This window comes from Mesocricetus auratus, unplaced genomic scaffold (genome assembly GCF_017639785.1).
Source record: "Mesocricetus auratus isolate SY011 unplaced genomic scaffold, BCM_Maur_2.0 Super-Scaffold_4256, whole genome shotgun sequence".
Taxonomy (NCBI): Eukaryota; Metazoa; Chordata; class Mammalia; order Rodentia; family Cricetidae; genus Mesocricetus; species Mesocricetus auratus.
The window spans coordinates 26,147,582-26,173,479 of record NW_024429182.1 but is presented as its reverse complement, the minus strand read 5'-3'; the positions used below and the strand labels follow the sequence as shown (position 1 = coordinate 26,173,479).

Here is a 25,898-nt window from a genome sequence, read left to right as displayed (position 1 = left end):
ATGTGGTTTTAAAAAATTAGCAGTAACTGTCTTCATCATTCCTAGAGATAAAAATGCTGAGCAGGAATAAAAAAAATTTTTTTGGTTTTTCGAAACAGGGTTTCTCTGTGGCTTTGGAAGCTGTCCTGGAACTCTCTTGGTAGTCCAGGCTGGTCTCGAACTTACAGAGATCCGCCTGCTTCTGCCTCCCGAGTGCTGGGATTAAAGGCATGCGCCACCAACGCCCAGCTTAAAAAAATTTTTTTAAACTGTTTTTGATAGATAGTGATGAATTTAGGAGAGAAACTCTTCATAATATAATCTGTATTCAGAGCAAAGTGATAGGTCATTTAAAAAATTTATCAGGAGGCCGGAGAGATGCCCTAGTAGCGAAGAGTGTGCAATGGCCTTCCAAAGGACCAGAGTGTAGTTCCCAGCATCCGTCAGGTCACTCAGTACTGCCTCTGGTGGATCTGACACCTCTGGCCTCCACAGGCACCCATGCAGACGTGCGCGCGAGCGCACACACACACACACCTTAATATGTACGATATAAAGTAAAAGTAATTAGAAGGAGGGCTGGAGAGATGGCAGAGAGGTAGAGAGCACTGGCTGTTCTTCCAGAGGTCCTAAGTTCAATTCCCTGCAACCACATGGTGCCTCATAACCATTAGTAATGAGATCTGGTGCCCTCTTTTGGCATGCAGGAGTGCCTGCAGGCAGAACACTGTATACTTAATAAATAAACTCTTTTAAAAATTAATTAGAAGGCTAATATCTGATCGAAATATGTTGTATAGACCTGACCCAGTAGCTCATTCTTCATAGACAGGGTTCTGAGAGAGAGGATCAGGGGATCAGAAAATGAGAAATTTGGGGTAGAGAGGCCATGCATAAGCTACGTCATATACCAAGCAAGCGTATTAAGAAGTACGGTATTTTATACACTATTTCTAGGGGAGAAATGGAGTGAAATCAGCAGAAACTACCAGACAATGGGACTAAATCAACTCTGTATACATGTAAAATAAATGCATACATACACACATAGATAAATAGAGCCAAGGATGGTGTGTGCATCTGTTAACCCTTTACTTGAGGAGGCAGAGACAAAAGGATCAGAAATTCACTGTCTTTCTCAGATACATAGCAAGTCTGTGGCCCACATGGGCTGATAAACTGTCTTTTTTTTTTTAATTAACTAATCCTTTAAAGGAATTTTACTTGCTGAAACCACAAGTCATGCTCTCTGTCTCCACCTTTTGAGTATTGATTAGGATGACAGGCAGGCAGCCCTGTCTGCCAGGCATTTATGTGCATGCTGGAGATCCTAACTTGAGTTCTCGTGTTTTCATGGTGAGCACTTTACTGACTGAGCAGTCTTCCCAGCCCTGTCTTCAATTCTTCAGAAATAATTTGGTGTAGGTCTTTAAAGTGATGCAAGTATTTCTTCCTGGATGAAACAGAACACATATTTACTTCATTCAATAGCAATTTAGTCTGTAAGTTTGTTGTTTGTTTTTCTTGTAAACACCTTACCAAGTTCTAGTCTGTCATCACCATTTAGAGGGTGTCAGAACCGTGATGAGGGAAAAAAGGGTGGCCATAGGGAGGAATATTAATAGCAACTAAAGAGCAATAGGAGGAAGGAACTTGATCAAGGACCCTGGAAAGGATCTTTGGGATGAAAAATTAAACCCGGACATGCAGACATTTCAATGTGATGACAATATGGGAGTGACCCACCTTGCAGTGGTGACACCATGATCATGAAGGTAGTTTTCTCAGCGAGCCATGTCCATTGCATTTGGGATGTGCTGCTCCCTGTGCTGCTCAAATGTAGTAAACTGACCAGCACAACTTGTGATCATGGGGGGGTTGCATTCTCACTGTCTTCCCCGATAAACAATGAAAAGAAATTATGGGAGTCACATTTGCATATTTAAATATTACCTCTGTTCTGGTGGATAGTAAAAAATCTTTAGAAACCTGGTTTTCTTTTTTAAATGTTTTAAAATTATGCTTCTTTTGCCAGGCGGTGGTGGCAATGTCTTTAATCCCAGCACTCAGAAAGAAGCAAAGGCAGGTGGATCTCTATGAGTTTGAAGCCGTTCTGGTCTACAAAGCAAATTCCAGAACAGGCTCCAAAGCTGCACAAAGAAACCTTGTCTCAAAAACAAAATTATGTTTATTTATTTTGGCGAGCCAAAGCCCATGTACCTCAACACGAATGTGGATGTCAGAGGAAAACTTAGGGGATTTGATTCTCCCCTTCCATTATGTGGGTCCCAGGGACTGGTCATCAGCTTGACACCAAGCTCTTTGCCTATTTAGCCATTTTACCTTTCCAAAGCCTTAATTTTCTCCAGAAGGCTGTTCGGGGAGTTCTGAATTTTATTAACGTATATTAATTATGCAAAACAGTGAGTTTCATTATTACATTTTCATGCATCTATACAACATATTTTGATCATATTTATACCTGAACACACTCTTTTGTCCCCCTTCCAGTTGCTGACCTATTTTCTCTTCCAAACTAGTTCTCCTCTTTTCCTGCCATTTGGGAGGGCATAAGCACGGAGGAGGAGTTATTTACAGGCACATGGACAACTTACCAGTAGCTACACCATTGACAAAAATATCTCCCTCTTTATCAATAACTATGAAGAGCCAATTGCTTAAGGTGGGAAGAGGAAAGGACAGGAAGTGAGCCCCTCCTACTGGAAGTGAGCCCCTCCTCCCCGACAACCCCCTTAACTGCCTGCAAATTCTCAGAGAGCAGTGGGGCCTTGCAAGCCCCTCCCCTCCCCACGACTGACTACTGAATCACCTGGTTTTGTGAAAATCATCTTATGCATGTCATCACAGCTGCTGTAAGTGAAATGGCCACATCCTGTCATGTCTAAAAGACAGCCTTCCACAAGATGTTCCCCTTTTCTAGGTCTCCCAACTTTTTTCCACTCCCTCTTCTGCAATGTTTACCATTCCCTTGGCCTTGGAGAAGGTGATGCTGTCTGTCCTACTGAGGGCCAAGCATTCACTTGTCATGTATTATGAGGACTCCGACCAGGTGTGAGTCTCTACGGTGACCACCCCCCACTAAAATAGAAGTACCTCTAACCAAAACCGGCAGCAGCATTAGTCTATGGACGTAAATATAAATGTTTATATGGTAGATTGACAAGCACATGCTTTCCATTTAATGGAAAAGACATTAAAGGTCGTTTCTGATCCAAACTCGATTCCCCCATCCATTGCTAAGTCAGAACTGTAAGAGTTGCATGCGGGTACCTTCCCTCACTGACATTCTTTGCACAGTCATCAACTTTTATTTATGAATTTGAACATTGTAAAAATTGTGAAGAGTATAGTTTCCCCTTCTCTGACTTGATAGTTTTACTTTGGAAGAGACTATTAGCATGGTTTTTCAACTTACCTCTTAGTGATAAAAATCAACTACTCCTAAGTTGAAATGTGAAATCCTTACTGTTTCCAAGATGTCTAGCAAGACTGGGCCAATAAACAAATGCTGATACTAAATACAAGGAGCAGTTATTCAATGATTAACACTATAGAAGGATTTGCTGGGCAGTGGTAGTGGACACCTTTAATCTCAACACTCAGGAGGCAGAGTCAGGTGGATCTCTGTGAGTTTGAAGCCAGCCTAGTCTATAGAGTAAGTTCCAGGACAGTAAGGGCTACATAGAGAAACCCTTTCTGGATAAAAACCCTAAAAACAAAAACCAAATGCTATAGAAGGATTAGTAAAACTGTCTTCAAGTTTACACAGAAGCATATTTAGAATTTGTGTGACATCCCAAAATTGTGCCAATGTCAGAACTTGGCTAAGGAGATGGCTCAGTCCGTAAAATGTTTGTCGCATTAGCATGAAAACCTGAGTTCAAGTTCCCATTACCCACATAAAAAGCTGAATGGGGTGCTGGACAGATGTCTCAGCAGTTAAGAGCACTGACTGCTCTTCCAGAGGACGTGGGTTCAATTCCCAGTATCCACATGGCCGCTCACAACTATCTCTAACTCCAAGGTCTGACACCCTCATTCAGACATACATGCAGGCAAAACACCAATGCACATAAAATTGTAAAAAAAATTAAAAAGCTGGATGGGGCACTGTGCCATTACAATCTCAGAGTTGGGGAGGCAGAGATAGGAGGATCCTTGAGACTTCTGGGTTAGCATGCCAGTAGGAGACCCTGTCTCAAAAAGTAAGGTGAGGAGCCACATAATCTGACTCCCACCCCTACCCTGCTCCTATGCATGCACTCCTGTGTTCACACAAACACACATACAGGTCTTGGAGACTGGCTGTGTAACTCAATGGTACAGTCACCCTTAATTCTAAGCCTCCTTCAAACCCTGGGAACATGCACCCCTTTCCCAGTTTCAAATATTCATGCCTTGTTCCCTTTTAGAAGATTGACTTCTATATTTATGTACAGTCCTAACGTTATGACACCTGTCCTGATGATCATGAAAATGTCCCAGATGAAATTATACTTAAAACTTCCTGAGCTCAAACTTGACGGTGGCTGTGGGTCCTCACAGCAGGATTTGGCCAAGACAATCCTCATGTTTATTTCATGAGCACAGAAGACTGTGTTGAACAGCTGAAGTCCAATGTGAAGTTCAGAACACAGGCGAAAGTACACAAAGAACTGTGCAATCACTTGCGCATTCCAGGCAGAGGAAACAGAACTCAACCGTTGGAGACAACTAACTATTTGCTCTGCTGTTTTCAAAGACTGTGTGGGAGGGAGATGGAGATAATTGCCTCATTGCTCCATTTCCTTCTGCCTGTCTAAACATTGAGTGTGTAGCTACTGGGTGTCAGTGCTTGAACTGACAGTCAGGAGAGCGACTGCTCATTTGAAAATTGAGATTCCAATATAAATAGTAATCGAACCCCAACAGAGAATTTCTAAAAGTGCCCAACTTGAAATTCACGGTGGTGTTGACTTAGCTAATTTCAGTCCATGCGCTTACAGAATTTAATATAAAAATACTTCCAATGTATAGCTACAATAATATGGTATTTGAAAAACTATTCAGCTAGTAAATTTAAAAACATGCTTTTTGTCAGGCATGTTACACATTTAATCCCAGCCCTCGGGAGACAGAGGCAGGCAGGATCGGTAAATTTAAGGCCAGCCTATTCTACATAACAAGCTCTAGGACAGCAAGGGCTACCTAGAGAAGCCAGGTGTGTGTGAGTGTGTGTGTGTGTGTGTGTGTGTGTGTGTGTGTGTGTGTGTGTGTGTATAATGTCTGTATCTCTCTGTGTCTGTGTTTGTGTGGTGAATGTGTGTGAATGTGTGTGCATATACCCACATGCTCTGACTAAAATAAAATAATTTTAGTGTAAACTATACATCCTTCATTCTTAGGATTAATTTGTGAGATATACTATAAATATATGCACATCCAAACACATACACCACATAAGTACTAGAAAACCACAGACTAAGAATGCATTATAAAGGAAAATCTAATATATTAAGATAAATAAGTTTCAGTCATAAGAAAAAACATTTTTGGCAGGTGTAGTGGCACAATAATCTCAGCACTAGTGAGGGTGAGACACTAATATAGAGTTTGAACCCAGCCCAACTATACAGCAAGGCCATATCAAAAGACAGAAATGCTTTTAAGTTCTTTTGAAAATTAATCTTTATGTATTTCCTAAAGACATAGGAGAAGATAGACCATCTGCCTTTCTTATGAAAGGTGGTAAACAGTCATGTCACAAGGACCAAATTGCATACATTCTTTAGATTCCTTATATTGTTGACATAGGAATGATATGTAGTGAAGGGGAAGAGGAGAAGAAAGAAAAGTCTAATACAAAAAGAAAAATAGTCACAATTATTTCTGGATGCTTTATAGGCTAAGGAAATATTGAACTCTTAACCTTATGCCTTCAAAAATTCTAAAGGCAATCCATTTGAAGAAAGGATGGAAGAGGAAGAGGAGGACCAGTTTTTATGTCAACTTGACACAAATTAGAGTCATCAGAGAAAATGCCTCCATAAAATAGGGTTGTAGGCAGGCCTCTAGGGTCTTTTCTTACTTAGTGGTTGATAAGGGAGGACACAAACCATTGTGGGTGGTGCCATCCCTGGTTTGGTGACCCTGGGTTGTATAAGACAGCAAGCTGAGCAAGCCATGAGGAAAAAGACAGTAAGCAACACTCATCCACAGCCTCTGTATCAACTCCTGCCTCCAGATTCCTGGCCTGTTTGAGTTCCTGTCCTGGCTTCCTTCAGTGATGAACTACAGTGTAGAAGTGTAAGCCCAGTAAACCTTTCTTCTCTAACTTGCTTTTGTCAGACATGCTGTTTCATGGCAGCAATAGTGACCTTAACTAAGACAACGTGGAAGAGAAGGGGAAAAGGGAAATAGAATGGAGGGGGTGACTGGGGAGAAAGGTAGCTTATACTGTAGTGCAAATTCTACTTGGTCTTAGTAATAAAAACCCTGAATATGATATAGGGGTAAATGCTGAAAGATCAGAGAAGCAGAGCAGCCAGTCACTAGTTCTTGCCTCTCCTGAATCCTCAGACTGTGGGCAATTCTGTCTGTAGGAGCCCTTAGACAGAATAAAACCTCAAAGTGAATGCAATTAACTCGTGTCTCCTCCTGCTTTATATTCCTCTCTCTGCCCAGCCATATTCCTTCCTGACTCTACTTCCCCTAGTGCTGGGATTAAAGGCACGTGACTTCCAAGTACTGGGATTACAGGTGTGTGTTGCCACCCCCTGGTCTTCATGGCTAACTAGTGGCTAGCTCCACACTCTGCTATTCAGGCATTTTTAAATGATTGACACATAAATTAATAGTTTTAATTTTATACTATAAATTAATAATTTTAATTTTAAAAAGAAGATTTTGATTTTTCTTTTTTAAAAATTATTTTTTGTATATGGCTGTTTTGCCTGCATATAAATCTGTGTGCTCCATGTGTACAATGTCCACAGAGGCCAGACAGGCATGGGATCCCTGGGATCTCATGGTTGTGAACTTCTAGAAGAGCAACCTGTGCTTTTAACCACTGAGCTCTCTTTCAAGCCCCTTTGTACTGCTTCAAAGAATTTTTTTCTATGTACTGTCTTAAATTCCTTTTTAAAGCAACTTTATCTATATGTAATCTATGCATGATTCAATTAATTCATTTCAAGTGTACAACTGGATTAGTTTGCAATAAAGCTGTGTACCCATCAACCACAATCTATTTTAGAAAGTCTTGCTTACCACACAAAGAACCGCGGATCCGTTAGCAGTTAAAGTCCTCATTTCCCTCAAATGCAGCCTAGGAAACCACTAATCTACCCTCCATCTCTGTAGACCTGACTAGTCTGCATATTTCCCATAAACAGTCATACACTATGTGTTCTTTTGCTTTCATCTGTATAGTGTGTTCAAATTCAAGACTCCATTCCTTTTGATGGCTATTTAGTTCCTTGAGTTTCTGTACAGTTTTTGGAGTCTTTTTTCTCAATGTCTGCTACAAGAACAAAAGAAAGTTTCTGAGATTTTGATAAGCGTTGTACTGATCTGTTCATCAATTTAGGAATTATTATTATCTCAATAATATTAACTCACCAAAGCTGGTAGTATATGCAGTTTCTTCTGTAGTATGGGTTGAGGCAAGAGAATGGTCACCAGTTTTTTTTTTTTTTTTTTTTTTTTTTTTGGTTTTTCGAGACAGGGTTTCTCTGTGGCTTTGGAGGCTGTCCTGGAACTCACTTGGTAGTCCAGACTGGTCTCGAACTCACAGAGATCCACCTGCCTCTGCCTCTCGAGTGCTTGGATTAAAGGCGTGTGCTACCAACGCCTGGTGGTCACCAGTTTTAAGCCAATCTAAGTATAAAAATCTTACTTCAGGATCGTGTGCTACACCATGGGCTCCATGTGTGAACAGCATGGGTGAGCTCTGCAGCCAGGCCATGGAGAGCTATGGGAAGCTCTCCTCAGACAAGTAGGAGTGGCATGCCAGGGCTACCATTGGGAAGATGATAATATTGAAGAACATTGTCAAAGTTCTAGAAGACATGGAACTCTTTGAAGACCTGAAAAAATGAATACCAAAGGTACTCTGACTATAAAGAATTTGGCAACATCTTTAGCCAATACAGTTATTAAGTTATTACACAAGAGTGTTGATTCTGAAGAAAAATTTGGACAATGTCAACAATCTGCCCAAGCATTTTAGTATCCTTTATTTTGTTCGCATCTGCAAACTACTATGGACAAAAGCCCTACTAATTCAACCTATAAAGTAACCCTCTTAGGTTTCACACTTCTCTCCAATTACATGAACGAAATAATCCATCTGTAGAAGTTTATGGATATTTATTTTTGCCTTTTTAGTTGTTGTGATATAATGTCTGTGTCAACACATGAAAGAGTTTTAGTGTGGCCCTTGGCTCCAGAGGGATACAATATCACCATCAAAGTGACAAGTCAACAACATTCAGACATGCCACCTAAAACAGGAGAATGTGATCTCAAATCATCAACATGAAGCGGAGGGTGGGAACTGGAAACGGTCTGTGAAAGTAAATTTTCAAAGCCTAATCCTGGTGACATATTTCTCCCAGTAGGGCAGTATTTCCTAAATCTTCCTAAATGATATCAAGAACTGAGAAGTATTGATTTGTCTCACTTGAAGCCTACATGCTTACTTTCTGTTACATTAACTGGTTCATGATGAAGCAAAATCCTGTAAGGAAGGCAGATAGATGACTCTTATTCTATTGCTACAGCATATTGCGTTAGCTAAATGAAGAAAACAAAACAAAACAAAAAACACCTGAAGATGCAAAAACATGATAGAAAAGGTGTGGGAGCTAGAGAGCCAGTGTAGGAGACTCAGCATCTACTCACTCCAGATAGAGCCAGCAGGGATGGCATCATCAGAGGAACAGCAAACTCAAAGATATACAATCTAACTGAGAGAAATATTAAGTCCAAGAGTCCCTTACTCTTCCAAACACCCCTGTAAAGTGAACTGCCACTTAACAGTTTTGAAGAAACAGTCCACATGGTCACATGGGTGTAAAATCTATTTTGTTTTGTTTTTAAATAAACATATCATTGGTTAATTAAAAAAAAGTGTTTCAGAGAGAAAGGAGATGCTTGTAATCCCAACTGGCCTTGAAATTCTAAACCTCTTGCTTTGCCATAGTATGGAATTACACGAATCCTCAACCACAGCTTGCCAGAGGCACAATCTTAAAGTGTGTAATATTATATAATGGGAAGACAGCAGAGTAGAAGGAGTGCTCAAAACAACAATGGCTGAATATTTCCACAACTAAGAGCAAGTGTCAAACCACAGGCCTGAAACATTTATAGAACATGAAACAAGACAAATACTAAAACAGTTATACCTAAGCACATTTCTAATCTGCTGAAAATCAAAAACAAAAAACCCCCAAACAAACCATGAAACAAAAATCCAACAAACAAAACCAAACAAACAAAAAACCTTGCAAAGAAGTCAGAGGAGTAAACCAAAATCTTAACCTGTTTTGGGGCTCCTGAATGTGTGAATGAGTGGGTCTCTGATTCTTGTGCTTTCTCTTGGGACTGTTTTCCTTCTGTTGATTTACCATGTCCAACTTGATGTAATGATTCTTGTTTTATCTTACTATATTTTATTTTCTTATGTTTTGTTGCTATCTCTTAGAAGCCTGTTCATTTTTATTGAGAGACAGAAAGGGAATGGATCCGGAGTGGATCCCAAGCAGGCTGATCCTTTTTTGCCTCTAGCTGTTTCTGGCAGCAGCCTGTCTGGCATCTGGTGCTGTCTTTTGCAAATCCACATGAGCTCCCCAGGTCTATCCATCTTAGCGCTAGATGCACATGAATGGAAAACTCTTAAGTTCCTTTACTTACACAATGGGGATGTGATCCAGGGCCTTGTATGTATTATGCAAGCCTTGTACAACTGAGCCCTACCCACAGCCCCACAGCCCCACAGCCCCACAGCCCCACAGCCCCACAGCCCCACAGCCCCACAGCCCCACAGCCCCACAGCCCCACAGCCCCACAGCCCCACAGCCCCACAGCCCCACAGCCCCACAGCCCCACAGCCCCACGCCAATACTCTTGCCATTTTCTTCTGCAGTCATCCCTCAGTTTTGCATAAACAGCAGGGAACGCAGCAGAAGCAGGGTCTAGGGGAAGGTGTATGTGTGTGGAAGAGCATGTGATCCCAGAAGCAGCCATGTGAGTTCTGGATGAATAGCTGAAGCAGCCCTGTAACAGCACCCAATACAAACCCAACTTGTCCTCATGTCTTAACTCATAGCAGTGCCCACTTGTGTGTACCTCAGGTACTTTTTTAAAAATTAGTTTATTTTTTTAAATTTTATGTGCATTGCTGTTTTGCCATGGGTGTTGGATCCCCTGGAACTGGAGTTAGACAATTGTGAGCGGTCATGTAGGTGCTGGGAGTTGAACTCTGGTCCTCCTGAAGAGCAGTCAGTGCTCTTAAGGACTGAGCCATCTCTTCAGCCCACTTCTGGCACTTTCAACCATTTTTTCTCTACATCAGAAAATTCCAGGACTAATTTGGTTTTGCCTACATGCTAGAACAGATCAAGAAACAGGAAAGTAAGCAAGTCCTTTTTCCCCCAGAGAGCCTCCTTCCTCGTGCCTACACTGAACTACTCACAGCTCAAGGGTCAGAGAGCCCATAGTAGGATGAGGAAGCCATGAAGTGAGGAGCATCTTCCCCATGAGCCTTTCCCAGGATGACAGAGTGTGGATTCGGGCCTGACCCACCCTTACTTCTAGGGAGGTTAACCAGCTCTTTAGGGTCCAGTTTGCATCATCTCTTGGCTTCATAGTGAAGGCATAAGACTTCACCTTGGTTCTCTTGGAAGTAATCCCTATTTAGTCATATATGACCCAAACTTCCTTCTCTATCAGTGACTGATCCCTTACCTTCCTTACTTCCCATGGAGATGGAGCTGACTGGGGTCCACCATACTAGTCATGGTTTGGGAGGGTCCCCTCTCTTGGAAGAGCCAGGAGCAGGATAACTAGAGTATACATTACGACTTCCTGAATATCAACTTATGCCTTATGGCCAGTATAAGTCAAACAATTCTGCAATGAATATAAATTAAGATTCAGGATGCCTATGCCAGTTCTGAGGCCACAATGCACCCATGTTTTCCATGCAGACCAGAATCTTCTAGATTTTAGACTTCTCAAGCTGCCTGTAATAACCCATGTCACAGGGTCAGAAAACCAACCCAATATCTATAGATGTGTCACAGATAGTTCTGACAGATGTGTCATGTCTGCAGGGTGTTCCTATATTCAAGTGTTCTAGTACTGGGGTGGGGGCAGGGTTAGAAATAAGTCATATTTTTTGTGATCCATGTCAAAACGGCTTCATTCAAAGAACTGAGCAAGAAATTTGGGAAGGTGGAGAAACTGGCCTTCCCTGGATTTCTTTTTCTGTTTTCCTTTCTTTCTTCTTTATCCCCCTCCCTAGAGAATCAGAGCTAAACTGTAATCAATTTAAAGTTGAGTTGATCCTTCTAGCCAGGTGTGTCTTGTCTCTGAGAATCCACCTTCCATCTATATCCTGTCTAAATGGCAGAGGTAGGGAGGATCCTACACAAAGATCACTAGCAATTACATACCTCCTGAGCCATCTGGATGACATCTTGATTTTAAATTTAATTTAGAAGCAACAAGTCATTGGCAGGTATGTTCGTAAAGATTCCTGCGGAATAACATCTAAGCATGTTCCTCTAGACTATTAAGTACCTCTGTCGGTATCAGCCTCTTGGCTTTCCTCAGAACTCTTCAGTTGCCATTACTCCTAGTCATAGGCGTGTGGGCAGCTATAATGCTTAACATCGTGAACACGACTAAATCCAAAATCACCTAGGAGACACCCTCTGGACATTCCTGGGAGAAATTTTGTAGATTGATTTGCTTAGTTGAAGGGGGAAATCTTAACTGTGGGTAGTATATTTCCACAGTGTGTGGTCCTGGACTAAATAAAATAGAGTTGTGTCAGACCAGGGTGATTGACTTGACAGGTCAGTATTGCTGACTACCACAACTATAGCCAGGTCAGTCACAAGCAAATTGTGGTTTGAATAAGAATGCACTCTATAGGCCCACGTATGTGGATGTGTATTCTCCAGGGAACAGAACTCTTTGAAAGGATTTAGGAGGTGTGGTCTTGTTGTAGCAAGTGTGTGACTGGAGGTGGGCTTTGAGATTTCAAAATCAGGATCAGGAAGTAAAAGCTCTCAACTACTTTGCCAGCTCCATGCGTACAGCCCTACTCCTGGCCATGATGATGATAAACTAACCTCTGAAACTGTAAGTAAGCCTCCAATTAAATGCTTTCTTTAATAAGAGTTCCTTAGCCATGGTGTCTTTTCATAGCAACTAAGATAAGTACCCAGTGCTGAGTGGGGTGGAAGTTAGTGTCAAAGATGCAAACATCACCCAGTCAGGAGCTAGAAAACAACCTACAGTTGCTTATTGAGCACATGGAGCAAGAGCTGTGTGGTCAGCAAAGGGTCCAGTGGGTGCAGCATCAGCACCATATAGTGGTCAGCCTTTCCCATGAGTTGAGAAGACATGTGAGATTGTGTCATGTCCAATCTCAGCAAGGTGTTGGCTCTGTAACACCAACCCTTCACACAGGTTGAGTGCTCCTGCATCTTCTAGACACTTACAGACAAGAAATACAAGGAATGATCCCTGGATGACCTTGACATCCAAGGCCATCATCTACTCCCCACTGAAGGAGTACTTCCAGGGGTGGGACCCTGTGGGAACACCATCTATGGCACTCAAGTCATTTCCAAGAGGAAGATCTTCCTGGAAAATGACAAGCTATAGTCCCATGACAACCAGTCCTCACATGGCTTTCTCAAACTCATGTAGGAGACCTAGATGTCTTTTGTTCAGAAGGTCCTCCTCACTCAGTGGCAGCCTTGGAACTGTGACACTATGGTGGATTTCCTGAACAGCCAGTGTACATTCTCCCTGTGTGGATCCTGGAAAACATTCTGAATGGGCACACTTACCCAGGCTGCAGAAGGAGGTAGACAGTTGGAATCCTGGGATAGACATCATTCCTATCTAATTTGTAGCATGCCTTGGAGGTCCCTCATGTGGCCTGAAGCCACTCTACTTCTGAATCTATATCAACCTGTCTAGTGCCCTTCAGAAGTGTCACTCCAGAAATGCCTCCGCCAAGCTCATCCTATGGCCCTGAAAAGGAGTTGTCACCAAAATCCTGGGGCCTTTTATGGTTAAGAACATCTTGCCCAAGCTGACTGTGGTAGTTTGAATAAGAATAGCCCCCATAAGCGCATAGATTTAAGTGCTTGGTACCTAGGGAGTGGCACTTTTGAAAGGATTAGGAAGTGTGGCCTTGTTGGAGCAAGTGTGTCACTGGGGAGTGGGCTTTAAGGTTTCATAAGCCCATTCCAAGCCCAGAGTCCTTTTCTTACTGCTACCTTTAGATCTAGATGTAGAACTCTCAGCTACCATGTCTGCTTGCATGTGGCCATGCTCCTTGCCATGAGGATAATGAACTCAGCCTCTGAAACTGCAAATAAACCCCAATTAAATGTTTTCTTTTGTAAGAGTTGCCATGGTCTCATCACAGCAATAGAACAGTGACTAAGATACTGGGCCTGTGCTTGGGTGAGCTAATCATCAACTCCTAATTGCAGCACATGGATGCCTTCTCCTGGGTGACGGACTGAGAAGGAATGATCTCTATCACCAGTCTAGTCAGGCACACGTCTTGCTTTGGATGGTACACTCTTGACTCAGTAATAGCCTCAATTATGGGGAGAGATCTGGGCTAGACGTGCATGATTTTACACGACCAGGTACTGACATACTCATCTGTCAGGCACAAGTTCAAAGCAGTACTTGATGTCATGAATATGTCCATCAATGTTGGTGTTTGTATGCAGCCAGATGGAGGAGAGAACATAGCTTATCTCACTCACATGGAGGAGAGAGACAGCTTCTAGGATGAGGACGTGCAGGGCCACCATGTGGCTGGAAACATTGCAAAGTGGGGAAGACATTGTGGAAGCTATCAGGTCTGTGCCCATGAACATTTTTTGGTTGTTGTTCAAGACAGGGTTTCTCTGCATAGCTCTGGCTGTCCTGGAACTCTCTCAGTAGACCAGGCTGGCCTCAAACTCACAAAGATCCACCTGCTTCTGCTTCCCCAGTGCTGGGATTAAAGGCCTATGCCACCACTGCCTGGCATGTACCCATGAACTTTAAGTACCTCATTGAGATCAAAGCCAAAGAACAAAGCATTATATGCTTGCCAATCATTAGAAGGCAGCATGAGGGCAAGCATCTGTGTTTTTCCCTCCCATGGAGCTAAACATCGGCTGTAGCATGGTCTTCATGAAAGGTGAGAAGGCCTGGGTGCAGAGCATCATCCACAGGGTCATGTGGACTGGAGGTGTGGAGCTGCCAGGCCCTGCTCCCAAGATGGATGTGGGGTGAGCCTACAATGCCTTAAGCTGATCCCTAACTTTAGCAATGGAAATATTCCTCTGTTCTCAACTTTGGTCAACTCCTATTGCAGTGGGTAGTTGTTAGTGCATAGACTCACAAGCCTCCATAATATCCAGAATGAGTGATTAGGGACACTCAAGTAAAAGATGAGACATCTATATCAGTCACCCCTGCCTAAAAAAAGAGGACATTTTAGAAGAGAATGTACGAGATAGAAGATGGGGAGCATGCTGTGCAATGCTCTCTCTGCATTCAACATTACTACAGTATGCATGAACTCAGAGTAGCTATGATTACCTGTACAAGACTGAGTCATTAAAAAAATTCCAGCATGAACCATGGTGAGTCTACCATAGGCCCCACGCCTCACTGAGGGACTATTGGCTGGAGGAGTAACAATTGCTTTGTTTTGAGGAATTCGGTTCCCATGACCTAGCAGATTATTCAACAGCCATGTCCATATAAGGAGCACTAGTTGGACTCAGAAGCTTAAATAAAGAAAAAAAATTAAAGATGGAATGAGGTTTGGAAGGAAATATATTGTGGGTACCCTGGAATAAGTTTTAAAGGGAAGGCAGAAATGTAGATTTGATCAAGGTATGCTATACACATTTACGAAATTTTCAAAAGATAAAGATTTGTACACGCAAAAATTAGTGTTTTAACCTGTGGCTATTAAGCAAAATAGGCCACCAGGGAAGTATGTAACATGTGATGTGCCTAGGGGACAGTCTCTTCTGGACTCACTACACTGGTCTTTTGAGATTCGGCTTGCTCAAAGGAGGCAGTCAACAGGAGCTCTTGGACTGCTTCTTCCCTATGTGTAGCTGGGTGACTCTAAGCAGTTTGCCAGCATCCTGACAACTGGATTCTTCCCAAAATGCTCGAACATCTCCGGGCAGTCCCTCCAGCTTTTTTTTTTTTTACATGGAACCAGTAGATGGGGCTGTTTTTAAAGGGGAACACCTCAGAAACGCAGAGCTAGTTCCTTCATGACTTTCTGAATATGAGCAGGAAGGTTCAGATGCAAAGAATATTAGTGATGACAGCCTGTGCTCTTTGAGCTTACTTTTCCACTCAGCTGGCCACCCCAGTATTCGTTTAAAGGTGCACTGGAGAGATGGCTCGGCTGGGAAGAGTGTTGGCGGTTCTTTCAGAAGTCCAGAGTTTGGTTCCCAGAACCCACATGGCAGCTCACAAACATGTAACTCCAGTCCCAGGGTACTCAATGTCTTTATCTGGCTTCCTTAGGTATGCAGGCAGAACATCCAACACATAAAATTTTTTTTTCAGAAACTAGACTTTTTTTGTTTTAAAGCTTTCCACAATGCATTGGAAGCCCAAATATAATAGGGATATTAGATTCTGGTCCTCAGAACTTCCCCACGTATATTTCCCATATGTTTTCTTCCAAATATGAGTGGTCTGGTGTCTAATACAGTCAATGTAAAGCTGAGGTTTTTCCCACTGTGACTTCTCTGATGTTCAATTAAATGGACATGCAACATGGGATATTTTCCCGCCCTCTTTGAATTAGAAGGAGATTTGTTATTCTATGTTATGATAAAAACATTGTTGTCATATTCAGCATGGCTTGGTCCTGGAAACCTGACTGGGTAAATCATGGAATAAAGAAAGTACAAGCATACAAACACACATACAGAAAATCTGGGGTCAGGTGGGTTGTGTTTGCTCTGATGGGCCAGCCCCAACTACAACAGCAGTCACCAGAACCTAAGCTTATTTGTTTTACATATATGATTCAAGGAGCCAGATTTATTTTATACACATGAATAAGAAGGCAGGTTTAGCTCATCTCATTAGGAGGTCCCTACAGAGGAGCAGTCTCAGGCTGAAAGCATCCTGAAGGAGGAGACTGAGGTTAATGCTTTCTCTATACTCTGTCAGCATTTGCACACAGACCAGTCTTAGGCTGTAAGCATCCTAGAGGAAGATGCTGAAATTGATGGTGTCTGTACACTCTTGTCAGCATTTGCACACAGATCAGAGGAAGGCTTTGCCAATTTTCTGAGCCTGAACCAAGGAAGACTTTGCCATGTCCCATGAATCTGAGCTATTGGGGTCTTGTCAATAATACATACCCACTCAGGCTTCATTCTTTCCTAACAGATTCACTCAGGGCTTTTCCATTCCCCCATACCAAAACTAAAACAGTTTATACAGGACTTTTTGAGCTTACTGTTCCAGAGAGATAAAAATCCATCCTGGCAACAAAAGACAGGCATGATAATAGGATCAAAAGCTGAGAGCTTAAATCTTCAAACATACGCACAAATCAGAGAGAGAGAGAGAGAGAGAGAGAGAGAGAGAGAGAGAGAGAGAGAGAGAGAGAGAGAGAGAGAGAGAGAGAGAGAGAGAGAGAGAGAGAGAGAGAGAGAGAGAGAGAGAGAGAGAGAGAGAGGTGTTTGGAATGGCATGAGGATTTGAAACTTCAAAGCCCACCCCCACTGATATAATTCCTCCATGAAGGCTATATGTCCTAAACAACCCAAACACCACTACCAACTAGAGACCAAATGCTCAATACCAAAGCCTATAGGTCTTAGGGTTTTTATTGCTGTGAAGAGACACCATGACCACAGCAACTCTTAAATATAAAACATTAAATTGGGGTAGTGGCTTACAGTTCCAGAGGTTCAGTCCATGATCATCATGGTGGGGAGCATGACAGTGCAGGAAAACATGGTCCTGGAGAGATAGCAGAGAGCCCTACATCTTGTAGGCAACAGTCACTTGACTCATAGTCACACTGAGGGAAGCTTCAGCAAAAGAGACCTCAAAGCCTGCCCCCACAGTGACACACTACCTCCAACAAGACCACATCTAATAATGCCACTCCCTTTGGGGCCATTTTCTTTCAAACCACCACAGGTTTTTCACCAGTATCGATTCCTTGGTGCACAATGTAGTCAGAACTGCAGGTAAATGCTATCTCTTAATCCATAGACTGAAAGTTTATCCCCCTTCTATATTGACTGATGCCCAGTTAATTTGTCAGCACTCTGGAAGCGCAGTATGCACACTTAACTTCTGAGCCTTCTCTATGGCCCATCCCTTTAATTTCTTTGAAGTGCTACTCCATGTTTAAAGCCACTCTGGTCCACCAGAATACCTACCTCAACTGAAGCAGTTCCTAGGTTTCCATAGTGGATATAAACCTTCCAAAGATGAGGAAATTTGTAAATGCTTTAGCTACAGTTAGCACTGTATCACATATTAGCGTATGTTTGCCATTTGATGACTGATCCTACCGTATCATTCTCATGTCATTGTGACCAAAACACCTAAGGAATTATTGGGAGAGATTTTGGCTCACAGGTTCCGAGGTTATTTCATGGTGGGAGGGCACAGCAGCTCACATTATGGTGGGCAGAGAATAGAGGGAAAGCAATATAGGAAGAGAAGTCAGGGCAAGTTATAGACCAGAAGGACAGACACTCCCTGGGTGGGTTTCATATCTCTGCACACTTACAGAATTGGAGGATAGGGTCATCAAAGTGATCACCATGGGAAGGGACATTTGTATGCTTTTGATCCCAATCTCACATCTTCAAAAGCCACATCATGGCTTTTTAGGCTATTTAATAGGTATCTGTCAAGCCACAATCTGACCTGGGCTGATGCCTAAAGTTGCCTTCCAAGGTCTACTTTCAATACGTTTGTATGGTATATTAGTCTGGTTCTTTATTGGAATAAAACTGATATGAATTACTTGTGTGTCTTATAGACTTGTCTAGCTAGTCCAACAATGGCTGTTTTCTTACAGAAAGATCAAGAATCCAGTAGGTTATTCGATACACAAGGCTGGATGCCTCAGATGGTCCTCAGTCTCTCCCAGCAAAGTGATGCCTTAGCAACAGAGGAATGAGCTTGTCAGAGAGTGAGACAAGCAGGCAGAAAGCAAAAAGCTTCCTTCTTTCATATTCTTTTATGTGGATGTCACCAGATGGTGTAGCCCAGATTTAGGGTGGGTCTTACCATCTCAAATGATCCAATCAAGAAAATTCCCCACAGATGTGCCCAGCTGCTTGGGTTCTAGCTGATTCCAGATGAAGTCAAGTTGACAAAGATTAGCCATCATGTGATTTACTTCTTTCTTTGGCTTCTGGTTTAGCCCAGTGGTACCTAAGAAAAAAGCCATTATCATTTATTCTGGGATCTGGCTAAACCAGTTGTGAAACAAGAGGAAAGGGGAAGATCAAATAGCTCATGTTTTTTCTGAGCCCCAAGAATGAAAGACATTGATGGATACTTTTTCAAAAATAGCATATTTCTTCCCTTGCCTGTTTAAGAAGTTCTCTATGGAGTCTGTACACTGACCTCATTCCACTAGTTCAAATCCAAACCGTGTAAAAAATGGGCTATTCAAAATTCCTTTAAAATGTTCATCTCTGCCAGGTAAAGTGGTTCACAACTTTAAATTCAGCACTATGGAGGCAGTAGCAGGCAAATCACTGTGAGTTTGAGACCAGCCTGACCTGGTTTCCATAGTGAGTTCCAGGCTAGCTACAGCTCTATAGTAAGACCATGTCTCAAAAACCACAAATAAATTAATAAACAAACTAAATAGTTCACCTCTGTAGAGAATTAACTAATATCCACTTTGACTTCCATATTCTGGAACTTGCTGGAGCAGTGGCAGATATATCTTAATATCTATGAGTTTTTTGCTGGTTTACTCCAAGCGTGACTCTTGTGGGGTCATCTGAGGCTGTGCTGTTAGACTCTCTAGGCTTTTGTTATCCTCCTCACTATTTGTCTACCAGCATTTTCCAACAAGAGATCTGCCATTACAATGGGAAGGACCCTGATTTTTATTTACTTTTCTGACTCTGAGTGTAAGGGAGGATGACACTGCTTCCCACCACCCCCACCCCCATCAGTACAGAACACACCCAGACACAAAATTATCAACACAAAGGAGATTTGTTGTGGAACATTATTTTTTTTTTATTTTTCAGTTTAAATTTAGATAAGAAACAAGGTTGCTTCACAAGTCAGTTCCAGGGCCCTCTCCCTTTCCCTCTCCTCCTCCCGTGCCCTCCCCCAAACCCCCCCCATTATCCCCTCATTTCCCCAGGGAGGGTGAGGCCCTCCATGGGGGTGTCCATAGTCTGTCATTTCATATAGGGCAGGGCCTAGGTCCTTCCCCAAGAGTTTAGGGTGAGAGTGCACCTCACATTGTTGGATGGGAGTCCAAAGTCTGTGTGTATACTTGGGATGGGTATTGATCTGCTGCCCAAGGCTCAATAGATTACCTAGGCCTCCTCACTGACACTCACATTCAGGGGGTCTTGATCAGTCCCATGCTGGATTCCCAGGCTGATGCCTGTGATTCAAGAGTTAACCTTTGTCAGGTCAACTTTTTCTGGGGGTTAAACCAGCTCAGTCTTAATCCCTTAATCCCTTTGGTCATCAGTCCTCCCTCTCTGTTACTGGCTTTCTTGAGTTCAGCTCAGTACTTAACCAAGGGAGTCTGCCTCTTCTTCGATCAGCCACTAAATGAAGTTTCTGTTTCCCAGACTCTCTGGCCATGGGGTTGTAGGCTGGCACTCCCCAGATCTATGTCTAAAATCCATATATGAGAGAGTACATGCCATGTTTCTCTTTTTGTGACTGGGTTACCTCACTCATACTGGAGGCTGGCATGTAGAAGAATGCGGATCGATCCATGTTTATCACCATGCACAAAACTTAAGTCCAAATGGATCAAAGACCTCAACATAAATCCAGCCACACTGAACCTCTTAGAAGAGAAAGTGGGTGGTACCCTTGAACGAATTGGTACAGGAGACAGCTTCCTGAACATAACAGAACATAACATAGCACAGACAGTGAGATCAACAATTAATAAATGGGACCTCCTGAAACTGAGAAGCTTCTGTAAGGCAAAGGACACAGTCAGCAAGACAAAAGGCAGCCCACAGAATGGGAAAAAATATTCACTAATCCCACATCTGACAGAGGGTTGATCTCCAAAATTTACAAAGAACTCAAGAAGCAAGTCTCCAAAACATCAAAGGACCCAATTAAAAAGTGGGCTGCGGAACTAAATAGAGAGTTTCCAATAGAGGAGTCTAAAATGGCTGAGAGGCACTTGAGAAAGTGCTCAACATCCTTAGCCATCCGGGAAATGCAAATCAAAACAACTCTGAGATACCATCTCACTCCTGTCAGAATGGCTAAAATCAAAAACACCAATGACAATTTATGCTGGAGAGGATGTGGTAAAAGGGGGACACTCCTCCATTGCTGGTGGGAGTGCCAACTGGTTCAGCCACTTTGGAAATCAGTATGGAGATTCCTCAGAAAAACGGGAATAAACTTACCACAAGACCCAGCAACTCCACTCTTAGGCATATATCCAAAAGATGCCCATTCATACAACAAAGATGTCTGTTCCACTATGTTCATAGCAGCATTATTTGTAATAGCCAGAACTTGGAAGCAACCTAGATGTCCCTCAACCGAAGAGTGGATAGAGAAAATGTGGTACATTTACACAATGGAGTACTATTCAGCAGAAAAAAACAATGGAATCCTGAGATTCACAGGCAAATGGATGACACTAGAAGGAACATTATTTTAAGATGTGTTACATTCATTCATGCTGTGGAGTATTCGTTTAATGATGCAAAGATGTGTTGCATTCTTTTATGTTGCATTTGTTTAACTCTGTGAAGCTGTGTTTCTTTGACTGTCTAAAACACCCGATTGGCCTAATAAACAGCTGAACATCCAATAGCAAGGCAGGAGAAAGGATAGGTGAGGCTGACAGGGAGAGAGAATAAATAGAAGGAAAGAACAAAAAGGAGGAAGAGCAAGAAAAGGAGGAGAGGAGGATGCCAGAGACCAGTCACCCAGTCACACAGCCAGACATGGAATAAGAAGGAAAGAAAAGGTATACAGAAATAGAGAAAGGTAATAGCCCAGAGGCAAAAGGTTGATGCAATAATTTAAGTTAAGAAAGGCGGCTAGAAATAAGCCAAGCTAAGGCCAGGTATTTATAAGAAAGAATAAGTCTCCATGTATTTATTTGGGAGCTGGGTGGTAAGCCCCCAAAGAGCAAAGTGAAAAAAAAAAAAAACAAAAATCCCACACAAATACAGAGATTTATTACCCAGAGGGGCAAACAGAAGGGTAGGGGCAGACTGCAAAAGTCAACAGCAGCAGCAGCAGCAGCAGCAGCAAGTAATTAGTTTTGTTTTTGCAGGAGTGGGTCTTTTAAGGAGAAAAGGCAGGAGTCTGTGTTAGGGCTAGCTGGTAGGTCCTGATTAGGCGTGTTAGCCAGACAGTGAATTTTGATTGTTGCACCTTGGTGTTTTGTTCCAGGAGTGGTCAGTGTCTAAATAAGGGAATGGACCTTGGGGGCAAGCTTTAAGAATGTAACCTAATGTTTTTCTTAGCAAGGGAGAGAAGGATAAAAGGGGAAACCTATCAGGCCCATGTTTGCCATGCTCCAACATGTGTTTACCATGTTCGGGCCTGTTAAGAGAGCCCTTCTATGCTTGCATTTCTTCAACAGTTTCAAGATGATTTCTGATCAATAAAGAAAAGATGTTTACTCCTGTGACAGACACATGTAGCACATATCTTTCTAAAGTAAACTCTGTAGGCATGTTTTTAATTTTAGACAATCTCTTAAGGACTTAAGGTCTCATGTCATGACCCCCTAATTCTGCCTGGGGACACACAGTAAGGTGATTTTTAGAAAATCCCCCACCTTTTCTGAAGGTAAACAATTCCATGAACAGAGTTTCAGAACTAGTCTTAGTGTTGTTAGAGGTTGTTTCAAGCTACAGACCCTCATAAAAAAATTTAGAGGGCCTGTGAACACGTCCCATTGAAGAGAAAGAAAGGAACCCACTTCACTATGGCTCATCTCCAAAGTACATTGCCTTGCGTATCCCATGGATGCAGCTGGTGACAGCCCTGAATGTATACAGTGACCCCATTTGTAGCATGCCCCCAGAGCCTCTGTGGTTTGTTTTATGGTCTGAATATTCTACAGGTCATGACTCCTGGGCTTCTCCATTTTAGTCCCAGCCAAGATCCCACTGAGATGGCTAATATTACGGATGTGACAAAATCAACTAGGAGATAGCCTTTATGCATACCAAGGAGGGATTGTCTAGTTAGAGAGGGAAAGCTATTCTTTAACTGTGGGTACCATACTATTCGATAGGGTGTGGTCACAGACTAAATAAAAAGGAAAGTGGGAATTACTTTCACTGCCCACTTCCCCACAGCCACTGTAAAAACCATCATCAGCAGCAGAAGGACAAGGTGTACATTATCTGTGCCGAGTACACTCACATCTCTAGTGGCAAGAAGTCAGATATCACAGACTAGTTTCCAATGCTCACCTTTGACCACCACAGCCTCTCTGTAGCCTGTGACTACCCAGTCATAGAAGTTGTCATTTATGACTTAAAAAGTATGGGACCAACCCCAGTAATGAAGAGAAATGTAGTGAGAAGTCCTTGATCAAACTGAACTGTGCAAAGAACAGGGAAGGGTGGCACCACTGACTAGTGCTGTTCTCTGCATTCACTGACAACACCCACAGCATAGTCGTCAAGACAACTAGTGATACCTGAACCGATGAATCAGTGGCTCAGCTGAATATCAAGTCCATGAACTTAAAGATTTATTTATTACGTTTATATTGTTCTGCCTACATACCAGAAGAGGGCACCAGATTGAATTGTAAATGGTTGTGAGCCACCATGTGGTTGCTGGGAATTGAACTCAGGACTTCTGGAAGAGCAGTCATTGCTCCTAACCTCTGAGCCATCTCTCCAGCTCCCAAGTCCATGAACTTAAGTGACTGCTGACTGATGAACCATTTTTCCAGGTAAGGCATCATCACCCTGCAGGAAGGACTCCACCCTCTTGGACAAGTTCAATCTCTCAAATTTCTTCCACATGAAGAACATGAAAATAACAGATCCAGATGAGGCAAAGGCCAGGCAGGTTCTGTCTTACTATTTAAAATATGCCAATGCTAAGACCTGAGAGACACTTCAGCACCTCTATGGGGGATTCCAGAAAAATACAATCTTAGCAGTCACCATGGAGATGCCTGAGAAGAGAAGACAGACCAGTTGAAACTGCCCCCAACTCAATGGGGAGCTCAGTGCATCCTTCACCTGCATTACCCTGGTGCTGTAGATCACACACAAATCAGCTGCTGTAGGTGAAGGTGTACTGAGGTACCAGCTTTTCATGAAGAGCTATGCGAGTTTGCACACCAACAAGGGAGACCTCAGCCTAGAGCCACACTGTGACCTGACCCCCAGAGCCTGAAAGAACTTCATCTAGCTCGACCTGAAATACTTTTATGATGGCACCATCTTTCACAGGAGCATCAGGAACTTCATGATCTAGGGGTGGGAGGGTGATGAGTCCTACTAGGGCAAGCCTTTCAAAGGTGAGTTCCAGCCCAATCTCTCTCACATAGGCTGTGAGGTGCTCAGCACGACCATTTCTGGGCCCAACACCCACCCCATCTCAGTTCTCCCTCTTGTTGCATTCTGGTGCTTACTTGGGCAAGAAGCAAGTCACCTTCTGAAGAGTTGTTGGGAGCTGACATGCTGGGAGGAATGGAGAATGTGGAAAGTGATCCCCCAACAGACTGCCCTAGTGAAGAAGTATGCAACCAAAGGTGTTTGTAGATCCCTATGAGGAGGCACATGCCCACATATCCCAGGAGTGGAAGAAGACATGGCACTAGGTGGCCCAAAGGGCCAAGGTCTAGATGAGCCAGCCCCAGCCTGGAAGCCAGGTCCCAGATACATCACCAGGGACTGAGCAAGTACCTCCACTGGTCAACAGAAGAAACATCAACTAGCACAAGTGTCCACATGGCCAAGAGAAAGCCCAGCCAAAGTTTGGGGGACTTCAGCTCCTGGTCCCAATCCCTCCCCTTCCTAGGGCACTTTCAGTCTTCTGCAAGGGGCAGCTATGATACTTTCTGTCATTACCATGACAGGTGGGTCTAGAGCTGCAGGGAGGGTCCGACTTCAATGCGCTCCAAGCTGTGTAAGGTCAGCCTGGAAACCTAAGCACACCTGCCTTTGTTAGGATTTTAGTAGAGACAGAAAAGGGGAAAGGAAAAGTTAGGAGTTATTTAGTTAGTGCTTAGAAAAGAAGACTCCCAGTGGAGTATTGAGGTCTAGCACTGTTAGAGGAGTACTGAGGCCTAGCACTCTTAGAGGAGTACTGAGGCCTAGCACTCTTAGAGGAGTACTGAGGCCTAGCACTCTTAGAGGAGTACTGAGGCCTAGCACTCTTAGAGGAGTACTGAGGCCTAGCACTCTTAGAGGAGTACTGAGGCCTGGTAACACCACAGGTTGTGTGGGTCTCTGGGAGGTGATGGTGGCAGAGGACAGCTGCACCTCAGCTCTGCTGTCTGGCAGAATCGCCGAGTCACACACAAACCAGCAACTGCTGAGCATCAGTCCCGCACATAAAAGAATGTCAGAGATCTGCCCTGTGGCTGAGTACCAGACCTCAGCTTTATTTACATATGGTTTCTTTGGCAAGAAACAGAGATTTCTTCAGATCTTGGCTCAGTGCTTTTCTTTCCACTTAAAAAAAATCCATTTTGAAACCATTTCCTCCCTGTGGTGATATTTTGTTTATGATCTAACAAATAAAGCTTGCCTGAAGATCAGAGTGCAAAACTAGCTAGCTATAGAGGCCAGGCAGTGGCGGCACACACCTTTAATCCCAAGCACTTAGGGACAGAGACAGATGGATCTCTGTTATCTCAAGATCACCCTGAGGTACACAAAATTGATCCAGTCTAAAAGAGAAAAAGAACTCATAAAAGCTGATCTCAGCACTTGGGATCCCATGCCTTTAATCCCAGCACTAGAGACGGGAGTTCAGTGAAGTCTGAGGTTTGGTGGAGACAGATGTAGTCTGGAGTTGCAATCTGAAGTTTGGTGGATCGCCCCTTCGGTTTGAGCCTTGGTAGAGGTGACACCTCCTGAGTGGCTGACCACTTTGCTTCTCTTATATTTTTGGTTGTGAGCCTAGCCTTTAACGGTTGAGCCATCTCTCCAGCCCCACTTTGCTTCTCTAATCTTCACATTTAACCCCAAAATTTGTGTCTGGGTTTTAAATTATTACTATCAATTAGAATTCATGCTACACCTCCTTATGTATTGTGTTTGGAGAAGAATTCTACACAATGGCAGACGTAAGGTGATCTTGGGAGTAGCAAATGCTTAGCTGTTTTCATCTTGTAAGATGTGTGAGTGACAGCAATCTAGTAAACCAGAATTTAGAATATTGAAGACATTTTGGATGGCAACGAGAGTGTCACAAGT

At 43.0% G+C, this 25,898-nt stretch overlaps 1 non-coding gene and 1 pseudogene across 1 annotated transcript; both read left to right on the top strand.

The window, feature by feature from the left end:
* The first annotated feature begins 1,717 nt into the window (after nt 1-1,717).
* Nucleotides 1,718-1,878, top strand: LOC121135684. Its single transcript, XR_005872785.1, has one exon. It is a non-coding gene; the product is annotated as a U1 spliceosomal RNA (small nuclear RNA).
* Nucleotides 1,879-14,391: 12,513 nt separating this feature from the next.
* Nucleotides 14,392-24,563, top strand: LOC101822347 (annotated as a pseudogene).
* The last annotated feature ends 1,335 nt before the right edge of the window (nt 24,564-25,898 follow it).